Genomic DNA, 9,119 nt, shown 5'->3' with positions numbered 1-9,119 from the left:
GACTAAACGAAATCATGCATGGACATGTGACTTGCCCATGTGACTCCAAACACCATCTTGCTACCTGTAATTTTTTATTAGTTGTGCTGAGGGCTTTGTTTGAAACAATGGATTTCCCTCCACATGGTAGAAGCTATAAAAGGCACTGGAAACATCTCCATTTTGCCTCTTTCCTGCTCAAGTCTCTTGTCTGCTCAAACTTTTGGACTATGAACTTACACAAATGGGAGCATTCTAACCCAGGGACTGAAGACCTTCCAATGATCTGGAAGCAACCAGAGACTTGACTTAAGCCTGCAGTTTATCCCATCATTGTTACAAGCCTGAACCAAAAACTTTGCAATTATTGTATGTATTTGATTCCTTTAACCAATTTTAACTTTCACCTTTCTTTCTTTCTTTCTTTCTGTAAATAAACCTTTATATTTTAGATACTAAAGGACTGGCAACAGTGTGGTTATTGGGTAAGAGCTGAGTTGTATATTGACCTGGATCTGTGGCTGATCCTTTGGGATCAGAAGAATTTTTTTTGTTTGATGAAATTGATTTTAAAGGACCACTCATCTTTAAGTCTAGTGTTTTTGGTGGTGATACAAGGACTGGAATACTTAAGGAAATTGCTTGTATGACTTCTTGTTAGCCAGTGTGGTGAGACAGAAGTTTATTTTTGTTGCTGGTTTGGCATATCTCATGGGAGAATAATTGCTAGTTTTGGGGTATGTTTGCCCTATTTCTCAGCAGTTTGTCCTGAATTTGGTATTATCAGTTGTGACCCACAAAGACACAGTTACACCCCCTACCACAAATGCACAGTGCCCTGCACACCACCACCCCTGCCCAGCATCCTCCCACCACAGTCCCACCACAACTGCCCCTCACAGAACCCCCCACTCACACAGATTTCCCCCTCCCCCACTATCCATTGCCCTTCCCCACAGCCCCACCACAACTACACAGTGCCCCACACAGACCTCAACTGCCCAGCATCCTGACACACATGACCTCCCCTACTGCCCAGTGACCCCCAAACCAGCCTCCCATTGCCTAACACCCCAAAACACACAGACCTCCCCCACTGCCCAGCACCCTCTACCCCTCGCTGCCCAGCGCTCCCCCACAGACCTCCCAGATACTCACTCCCCCATGCCCTGCCCCCTCCCCTGGCCACAATCGCTGGCCCTGCTGGAAGGTAAGGTGACTGTCAACTGGACTGAGCCAGCAGCACAGGCGGGGGTGGACCTGGGATCATGCGCCCCCTGCCCTGCAGCTTCAGCCGTGGGCTGGAGCTAGGGCCCTGCGCCCATGCTCTGTGGCTTCTGCCAGGGGCTGGAGCCGGGGCCATGAGCCCCCGCCCAGTGGCTTGTGATAGGGGCTGCAGCAAGGGCAATATGCCCCCCTCGCAGCTTCCTAGGGCTGTGCACCCCCTCCCCAATGGCTGTGCACCTGTGGCTGCCCCCACCCCCATGTGCCCTGATATTTTACTCTTGCAATCTGGGCACTAAATCCCATCAAATATACAATTTGAGCTCCAACCTGGCCACATCCAAGAAAATGTATGATGTCACTTTATGTAGGCTTTTCAGTAATAGCAGGCTCTGGATTCCCCTGAAATATGAGGCATTTCAGAAGCAAAGTTCTGTCCCCTGGCTCCATATGCTTTCTTCTTAATAATGCATCCCACTGGCATCTTTTCTTTGAAATTAAGTCCTAAAGGGTTCATTCTGCCACTGAAAATCCCTTGAAAACTCTCCTCACATCTCACCCCAAAATAGAGACTATAATTTAGTGCCACTTGGGACATCATAAATTATAAAGCTGAACCTAGGGATATAAAATGTAGAAAAAAATAAACCTGTTCTATGGAAAAGAAATATGGAGCCTTTTCTTGGTGTTGAAAATTGTAGTTTGTTTGCTTAGTATACTGGGAACTTTAATTATACAATATAAACATGCAGGTGTGTTTTACAGATCTCTTTTACAATAAACAAAACATTCATTCACTGAATCACTTAACCTGAAAAGTAAAAATTGTGTTATTTCACAGGATAAAATAACCCTTAAAAATATATTTGTTAAAAAAAATTGCCTCTGCTCCAAGTGTTATAAAAGGAATACTTGAAATTTCACAAATGGTATAAAATAAAAACAAAGAGCTTTATTCTATGAATCAGATCTGCATAACTACTGTATGAAACTCCTAGGAAGTCAGTAGGACACCAGTGGGAATAATATATGTTTGCAGGATCAGCCTCCAAGTATTTCACCTATGTTAGAGTTATTGACAAAGTATTGGCCCTATCCTCTTCTTTGCTACAGCTGGGGATCTGGACTATGATCTCCTGTGTTCCTAGGATAAGGAGGCAAAGAAATAAGCAAGCAAGCTCATGTGTCTGGCTGAGAACATCCCACATTGCACATCAATCTCCTTGTCATTAATCGGTATTTACTGTAAGACAGTTTTTAAAGTATCCCGACAGATGAAGAAGGATCAGATTGTATGTTTCAATAAATCATTTACAATCTGACTCACTGAATTCTCCTCCATTCAGACTGTCTCTACTTGACCGCTCTGGACATTCACCATAAGATGACTCATTTGAAGCATGAGAATACTACAAATAAGAAATTGAAGTAAACCATACAAACCCTTTTCTACAACACATGTTGCTATGCCAATTTTATAGATGTGCAGCTAGAAGAATAGAGGAACCAAATTTTCTGATATGGAAACCAGAGGTTAGTATGCAAAATGCATATGCAGTTACCTTTGGGTGTGCAGTTTTAATGTACAGACTTCAGCCCCTATGTGACTTTCCCCAGGTCACATCATTGCAGAATCAGAGGTAGACAAACGGGGAATTGCATCGATAGGCCTGTGGACCTCACTGTCCCCTATACAACATTGCTCTATGTTTAGAGCACTCAAACCCCAGTGACTTCAGCGGGAGTTAAAGGTGCTCAGAACCTCACAGCATCAGGCTGCATGTGAACAAAGTTCACTTGATACTATACTTATAGACAGTTCTCTGAAAACATCTGCTCTAATCTTCACATCCCATCATTTGCCATGTAAATATTTTATTTGATATTTAAATTTTATTATTTTTACTGTGGATCAACTGGATAACAAGAAGAATCAATTATGTTGTTTAAAATATCATTGATCCCATCATGCACTATGATTGTTTCCAGAGCATTGGCAATCAATAGTATTCATTGATCACTGGCTGGAAATACAAACGTATATAAAATCAATTTGAGTTGGGGATGGAGAACTTAAACATGAACCTGTAATCTTTAGCTGGAATCAGTCAGCTGACCAGCAGCAATGTTGATTTGCTTATATAAATTGTGATATCATTAGGGCGGTTGTTCTCAAGTTTTTCCACTTCAGGAGCCCCCAAAACTCCCTTCCCTCATAGCTAGGTTCTAGCTCAGGCCCCCTCTCACGTAACAATATGATAAAGAGCAAGGTGGCCCGCTGCAGAAATAAAAACAAGCTGATGATAATGAAAGCACTGCTTTTCCAAACAATGGGCTTATTCCTACTCTCACTGATTTCAATAGGAATAGGATTAAGTCCTATCATTGCAAAATTATGTCTGACTGCAGTAATTCAGTGTTTACTTATTCTGAGATTGTGATGGGGTAGTCTGTCCCTTAAGAGTAGTGGTGCCTAATGGTCAACCCACCCTGGTATGTGGGATGGCCCTTTAAAAAGTTGAAAGGTCTGATTTTATATATATATATAAGGACCTGGGAAAGAGGAAGCACTCCCAGAATGTGTTTGGGAGGAAATTCTGTCATGGCCATGCAACGGTCCCCTCGCATCTAACCAATTAGGGATGAGCTGAGAAAAGGGGACCAGCATAAAGACTACCTCCTCTCTCAGAGCAGAGTAGACACCAGCAGGGAAAGGCTAAGCTGCTAGGCAGCCTGAAGTCTCATAAAGGAAAAGGGGCCAGCTGAGGGAGAACCTGGCAAAGGCCTTACTTGCTGGCTAAAACATAACTCAGCTTCAGAGAGGAGAGGTGATGGCTCCCTAAGGAGGACCATGAAATCTGATAAACAGCATCAGAGCAGAGAGTTGAAGAGACTCCTGTTTAAGGAGACAGTGAGGGGACTAACTAATACTACATCCCAGTTCCAGACAGGAGAGCTGGTGATTCCTGCCTAAGGGCAGACTGAAAGGCATAACCCACAGAAGGAACTGAGAAGGTTGCAGAAATAGAGACTCTTTATAGGCACAGGAAAGAAGAGTCTCTGGAAGGAAGGAGCTAGGGACTGCATGTTGGATTAAGCCAGAGTTAATGAACATCCCTGGGTGTAGCTGAGTAAGATCCACTTTATGTTTATGGCTCTAGTTAATAAATGAGACCCTTGGAAAATGGGTGTTTGATTAAAAGGGTCTGTCTGGACTTGTTTATAAGCTGGGTGAAAGGAAGTGAAGCTGGGCTTACCTGGGGTGCTAGCTACTATAAGGGGGTGCACTGCTGTAACCTGCGTGCAATCACAGAAACATATGAAATATACAATGCTTTTGCAAGACATAACTGTAGGTTTTCTGAAGTTTGCTCTTCCAAAAACACATTGCAACATGTGTACTTATAGTAGTGTTGGATTTAGACTAGCTGTACCAGTTGTAATGTATCAAGGCACGCTAAACTGAAGTTGTTTTTATCTTGTAGAACAATTTCCTCCATTAAATGTATGAAAACTGGGAGGCGGGGATGGGTACAACAGGAATTTTGCCTTTTATTCTTTTGCAGACTATATTCCAGATAGCAAATAGGAGCAAATTAATATGTTGCATCAGTTTACAACCATGTGATCCACCTGTTAAGGTAATGATGGATAAACAATTAGTGTTTGCTGAAAAGGATAGGAAACATTGCACATTGCAAAATTGGTTAATCCACGCTTTGGTAGGGCCTGATTCTCCACTGACTTCCACTTTTGATCTTCATTTATAATGGAATGGGATGGGTGTAAAATGCTACCAAATCAGGGGCAAAGCAGTGAAAAAACATACCTTGAGCCTCCCAGAAATTGCATGCTTTATCAGCTGTTGATTTTAAAATAAAATATTATTGGAATTTGCAAATGCAAGTCTTGCACCACAGCAGCAGAAGCAAGAATACCAAAGGGTAAGGACTACATGATTGAACTCAAAGTAAATGAATGTCTATAAATACACAAATTAAGCCACCTGCTTCTGCTTGTTTGTTTATTTTGCTCTTGATTTTTCAGTTGTTGTCAGCCCCAGAAAACCGGAGTTAGCATCTTTATTGTTTGTGTGCTTGCACAGTGAAAAATCTTAATTAGCTGCAAAAGCAGCGGAGAGTTTTAAGCATGGGGTCTCAGGGGTATACACTAAAGAGAGCCATATTGAGCACACAGTCATAAACACGAGTCGTGCAATGCACAAATGCAAAGGAGAATGAGAAACTTGCTGAGAGGTTGTTGCTTGATCTGTCTTACTTTCCATCACTATCCACGTTTTCTGGAAAACTGTAGTTCTTGAATGAAAACCCTATCATATTAATTAGATAAAAACTATATAAAAGAACTGATAGCCACCAAAGGAATTTGTTGTGTATGAAAGGTACTAAATTAGGTGCCGGCTTCTTCCGGACCCTGGGGGTGCTCAAACCCCCGCTCTGCCCCAAACCTTGTCCCGCCCCACCCCTTCTCCCATGCCCCCACCCCCGCTCCATCTCCACCCTGCCTCTTCCCACCCCTGCTCAGCCAAAGCCCCAAAATGGTTTGTTTCAAAAATATCAAAAACTATTTCAACTTTTTTAAAAAAGTTTTCCTCATTTTTGATTGGGTTGAAACTCCTTGCTCAATTTTATCTGAATTTGCAAATAGTTCTGATCCCCACAGAACTGCATTTTTGTGTGACTTAATATTTGTCAAATAGTAAAGGATGGGTGGAAGGAACACAGCAAGATTAGACGATATGGTCGCATAGGTGCTGGAACTAGGGGTGCTGCTGCACTCCCTGGCTTGAAGTAGTAATAACCCATAGACATGGTTTTCACCTTCAGTGCTCCCACTATAAAAATTGTTCCAGCACCACTGTATGGTCGTTAAAACATGCCAGTGACCAGTCTACTACTGGTGGATTTACACAGGGTGTAAAACACTTGGGAAAAAAATTGGGGGGCGGGCGGGGGCAAAAAAGGGTAGAAACCCCTTTAATGGGGCAGCACTAGGAGGGGCTTGTGGGGGCAATAGCCACCTCAAATTTGCCTTAGCCCTCCCCCTCCCCCTTTATAGCAGCCACCCAGCTCTGAAAGCAGAGTGGAGAGAGCAGGGGGTGCTGGCTGGGCCCAGCTCTGAAGGCAGTGCCATTGCCAGCAGCAGCACTGGAGTAAGCCTGGGGGTGGGGGGAGCCAAAAGCAGCCCTTGGCCCATGTCTCCACCCACTGGGGCACGCCGTCCAGGGCAGGTGGAGGGTCCAGGGCTCCCCATAGCAGCCTGGACTGACCTTAGGGTGACCAGATGTCTCAATTTTATACAGACAGTCCCGATTTTGGAGTCTTTTTCTTATATAGGTGCCTATTACCCCCCACTCTGTCCCAGCAGGGAACAGTCAAAGGGCAGCAGGGAGCTGAGGAGCAGCTGCAGCCCCAGGCACCAGGAGCAGCAGGAGAATTCGATGGGGGAGCGCCGCAGCTGCCTGCATCGTGGCACCAGCCAGCACAGCAGCCACCCTGCACTTCCTGGTTCTAGCTTCTGGCATTGGGCCTGGCCACGGGGCAGTGCCTTGGGGGTGGGTGGGGAGGGAGAAGCAAGGAGGAGGCAGGGCCAGCATGGGGTGAGACCACATAGAGGAGCTGGGTCCTGTGGCAGGATTTTATGCCTATCCCTCCTCACCTACCCCCCTTCCCACCACTGGGAAGAGGCTTGCACTGCCCCCTACCCTTTAATTACCAGAGATTACTTGAATTTGAGGTTTAGGTGTCAGCTGAAAGATGGCACCTCCAGTAGCACAACACCCCTAACCCCATACTGAAGCATTAGTATGGTACTGATTCAGGGGAAGAATTACACCTATTACATTTTCTTCCTGCAGCATTAAATATTCCTTGGCAGTATGGGAACCAACTCGCAACTTAATCTTGCTTAGTTTATAGGATCGGACGATGGACAATGTATTTTTTCTTCTTGAGTAAGGCAGTGATCCTGCAAAGAGCTACGCATGGGCAGATACTTCACCTTATTGGAGCTCCCATGATTTGACTGTAAGTTCTTCACTTCAGTAGGGGCTCTGTGTGGGTGCAGGAGTCTTCTTATACCAAGCTCATTGCTGCACTGAGACTTAACCGAGATAACTCTCTGGAGCAAACCCAGTTGCCTGTTGACAAAGGGCTACAGTAATAATGGAAAAACCTTCAGTGAGATGTACCATTTTACTAGCCCTTAGCTTTATACCTTTTGTATGTAAACTGGTAAAATATTTTTCCAAGCAATGTATCCATCTTTGAGAACATGCTACACTTGAAGCAGGAGGTTTGAAAGTTCAGCGTCCGTTTAGTGCTGTGATCAATAACAAAAACAAGCCAACACCCCCTCAAAGCAAGCCATACAAAAAGACTCTCTGCATCGTCCATCCCCCATAATAACCCCCCTTCATTCCCCCTTGCTCTCCCATCTCAAAATTTACTTTAGTCAAAGGCAAGCTGCCGGGCAAAACTCCAGAACCCATGAGTGAAACATTCTTTGCTGGCTCTAGCACTGAATCTCTGTGGCAGGTTAGGTAAGGCAGTTAGTGCTGATTTTCAGAGACATTGAACACCTGCCATTCCTACTGACTGCAGCTGAAGCTGTGGGTGCTCAGCACCTTTGAAAATTAAACTCTTAAGCCTGATCCTGTAGACACTTACATGTGTGCTTAACATTCAGCATGTACATAAGTGTCTGAGGCTGAATTAACAACTGCTAATTCTATCTTGGGTTTTATACCATGCCCAGCAGTCAGTACTTCCCATGTAACATGGAGAAATCCCCATTGTCATGGAGTTTTTTGCTCTTCTCACTTTCTTGGTTTGCTTTGGATATCCCTCTAATTTTCACCTTCTTCTCACTAACCCTCCCTGTAACTCATTATTCTGGTTTCTATTTTTGATTTGTATTGAAGTAACGCTTAGTAATTCTGATTAGGATCCAACTGCACTAGGTACTGTGCAAATACAGAGAGTGAAATCCCTGCAATCGACTTCAGTAAGCCCAGCATCCCATGAGGCTAGGATCCTTATTGGTTGGTTTCTTATTCAAAGGCCAAAATAATAATAAAAATAATTTGTATAAATTTAATGTTTTAGAAATCTCAAACCAAACCATAGATGGAGCTTTAAAACACTATATAGTCATGCTTTTAAGGATACACCTTTCTGAGATGTAAGCAAGACCTGAGTCTCACATGATGGTATTGCCTCTTGATGATGCGTAAATGACAAAAATACCTTTTGGATCAGACCTCAAACGAAACATCTGTGCAACTATTGGACCATTTTAGTGACCGTCCTATTTCTTACTCTAGAAGGGGCAGCCTAAGATTATAAGAGTCCAGCAGAGCTTCCTCTCCTTCAAATTCCACCTCCTAAATTTCCAAGTGAGGAGTCTTCTATCCAGAAGTCCAAGTCTCTATGGGTATGTCTACATGCTACCGGTTAGCATACTAAAAATAGCTGTGCAGATATTGCCACTCAGGCTGGAACTCGAGCTCTCAAGCTGGGGTGAGGATGGATTTGACAGCTTGAGCTCCAGCCTAAATTGCAATGTCCACACGGCTTTTTTTAACCCCCTAGCGCAAGCCTCACCAGCACAAGACATGGACCTGGGCAGGGAAGCTCACTCCCAGTTGCAGTATAGACATACTCGATCTCTCCATCCACCCAGTAGTACGTGTTCTTTTCGGACTTCGTCCCATAACGTGCCGCCCTCACTATATCATTTCACTTAACATTTAGCCTATGACAGCATCTCACATCCAGCAATTTTCAGAATAATGTAGTTCACGCAACACACCCAGTTGTCGGGGGGCCCTGGGCACGGGCCCATTGGCCCAGCGACTAATGCGCCACTGGCGTCCAGGTACTAGCCCCCGCCTC

At 44.3% G+C, this 9,119-nt stretch overlaps 1 long non-coding RNA gene across 1 annotated transcript; it reads right to left on the bottom strand.

Moving 5' to 3' along the window:
• Positions 1 to 1,916: 1,916 nt before the first annotated feature.
• LOC116835019 (uncharacterized) lies at positions 1,917 to 9,025 on the bottom strand. Its single transcript, XR_004376098.2, has 3 exons — positions 8,887 to 9,025; positions 7,225 to 7,377; positions 1,917 to 4,836 (listed from the first exon to the last, which is right to left on the bottom strand). It is a non-coding gene; the product is annotated as an uncharacterized LOC116835019 (long non-coding RNA).
• Positions 9,026 to 9,119: the final 94 nt, after the last annotated feature.

The sequence above is a fragment of the Chelonoidis abingdonii genome, chromosome 2 (assembly GCF_003597395.2).
Source record: "Chelonoidis abingdonii isolate Lonesome George chromosome 2, CheloAbing_2.0, whole genome shotgun sequence".
Lineage (NCBI taxonomy): Eukaryota > Metazoa > Chordata > Testudines > Testudinidae > Chelonoidis > Chelonoidis abingdonii.
Note: the sequence above shows the minus strand (reverse complement) of the source record. Positions and strands in the feature narration are given on the sequence as shown.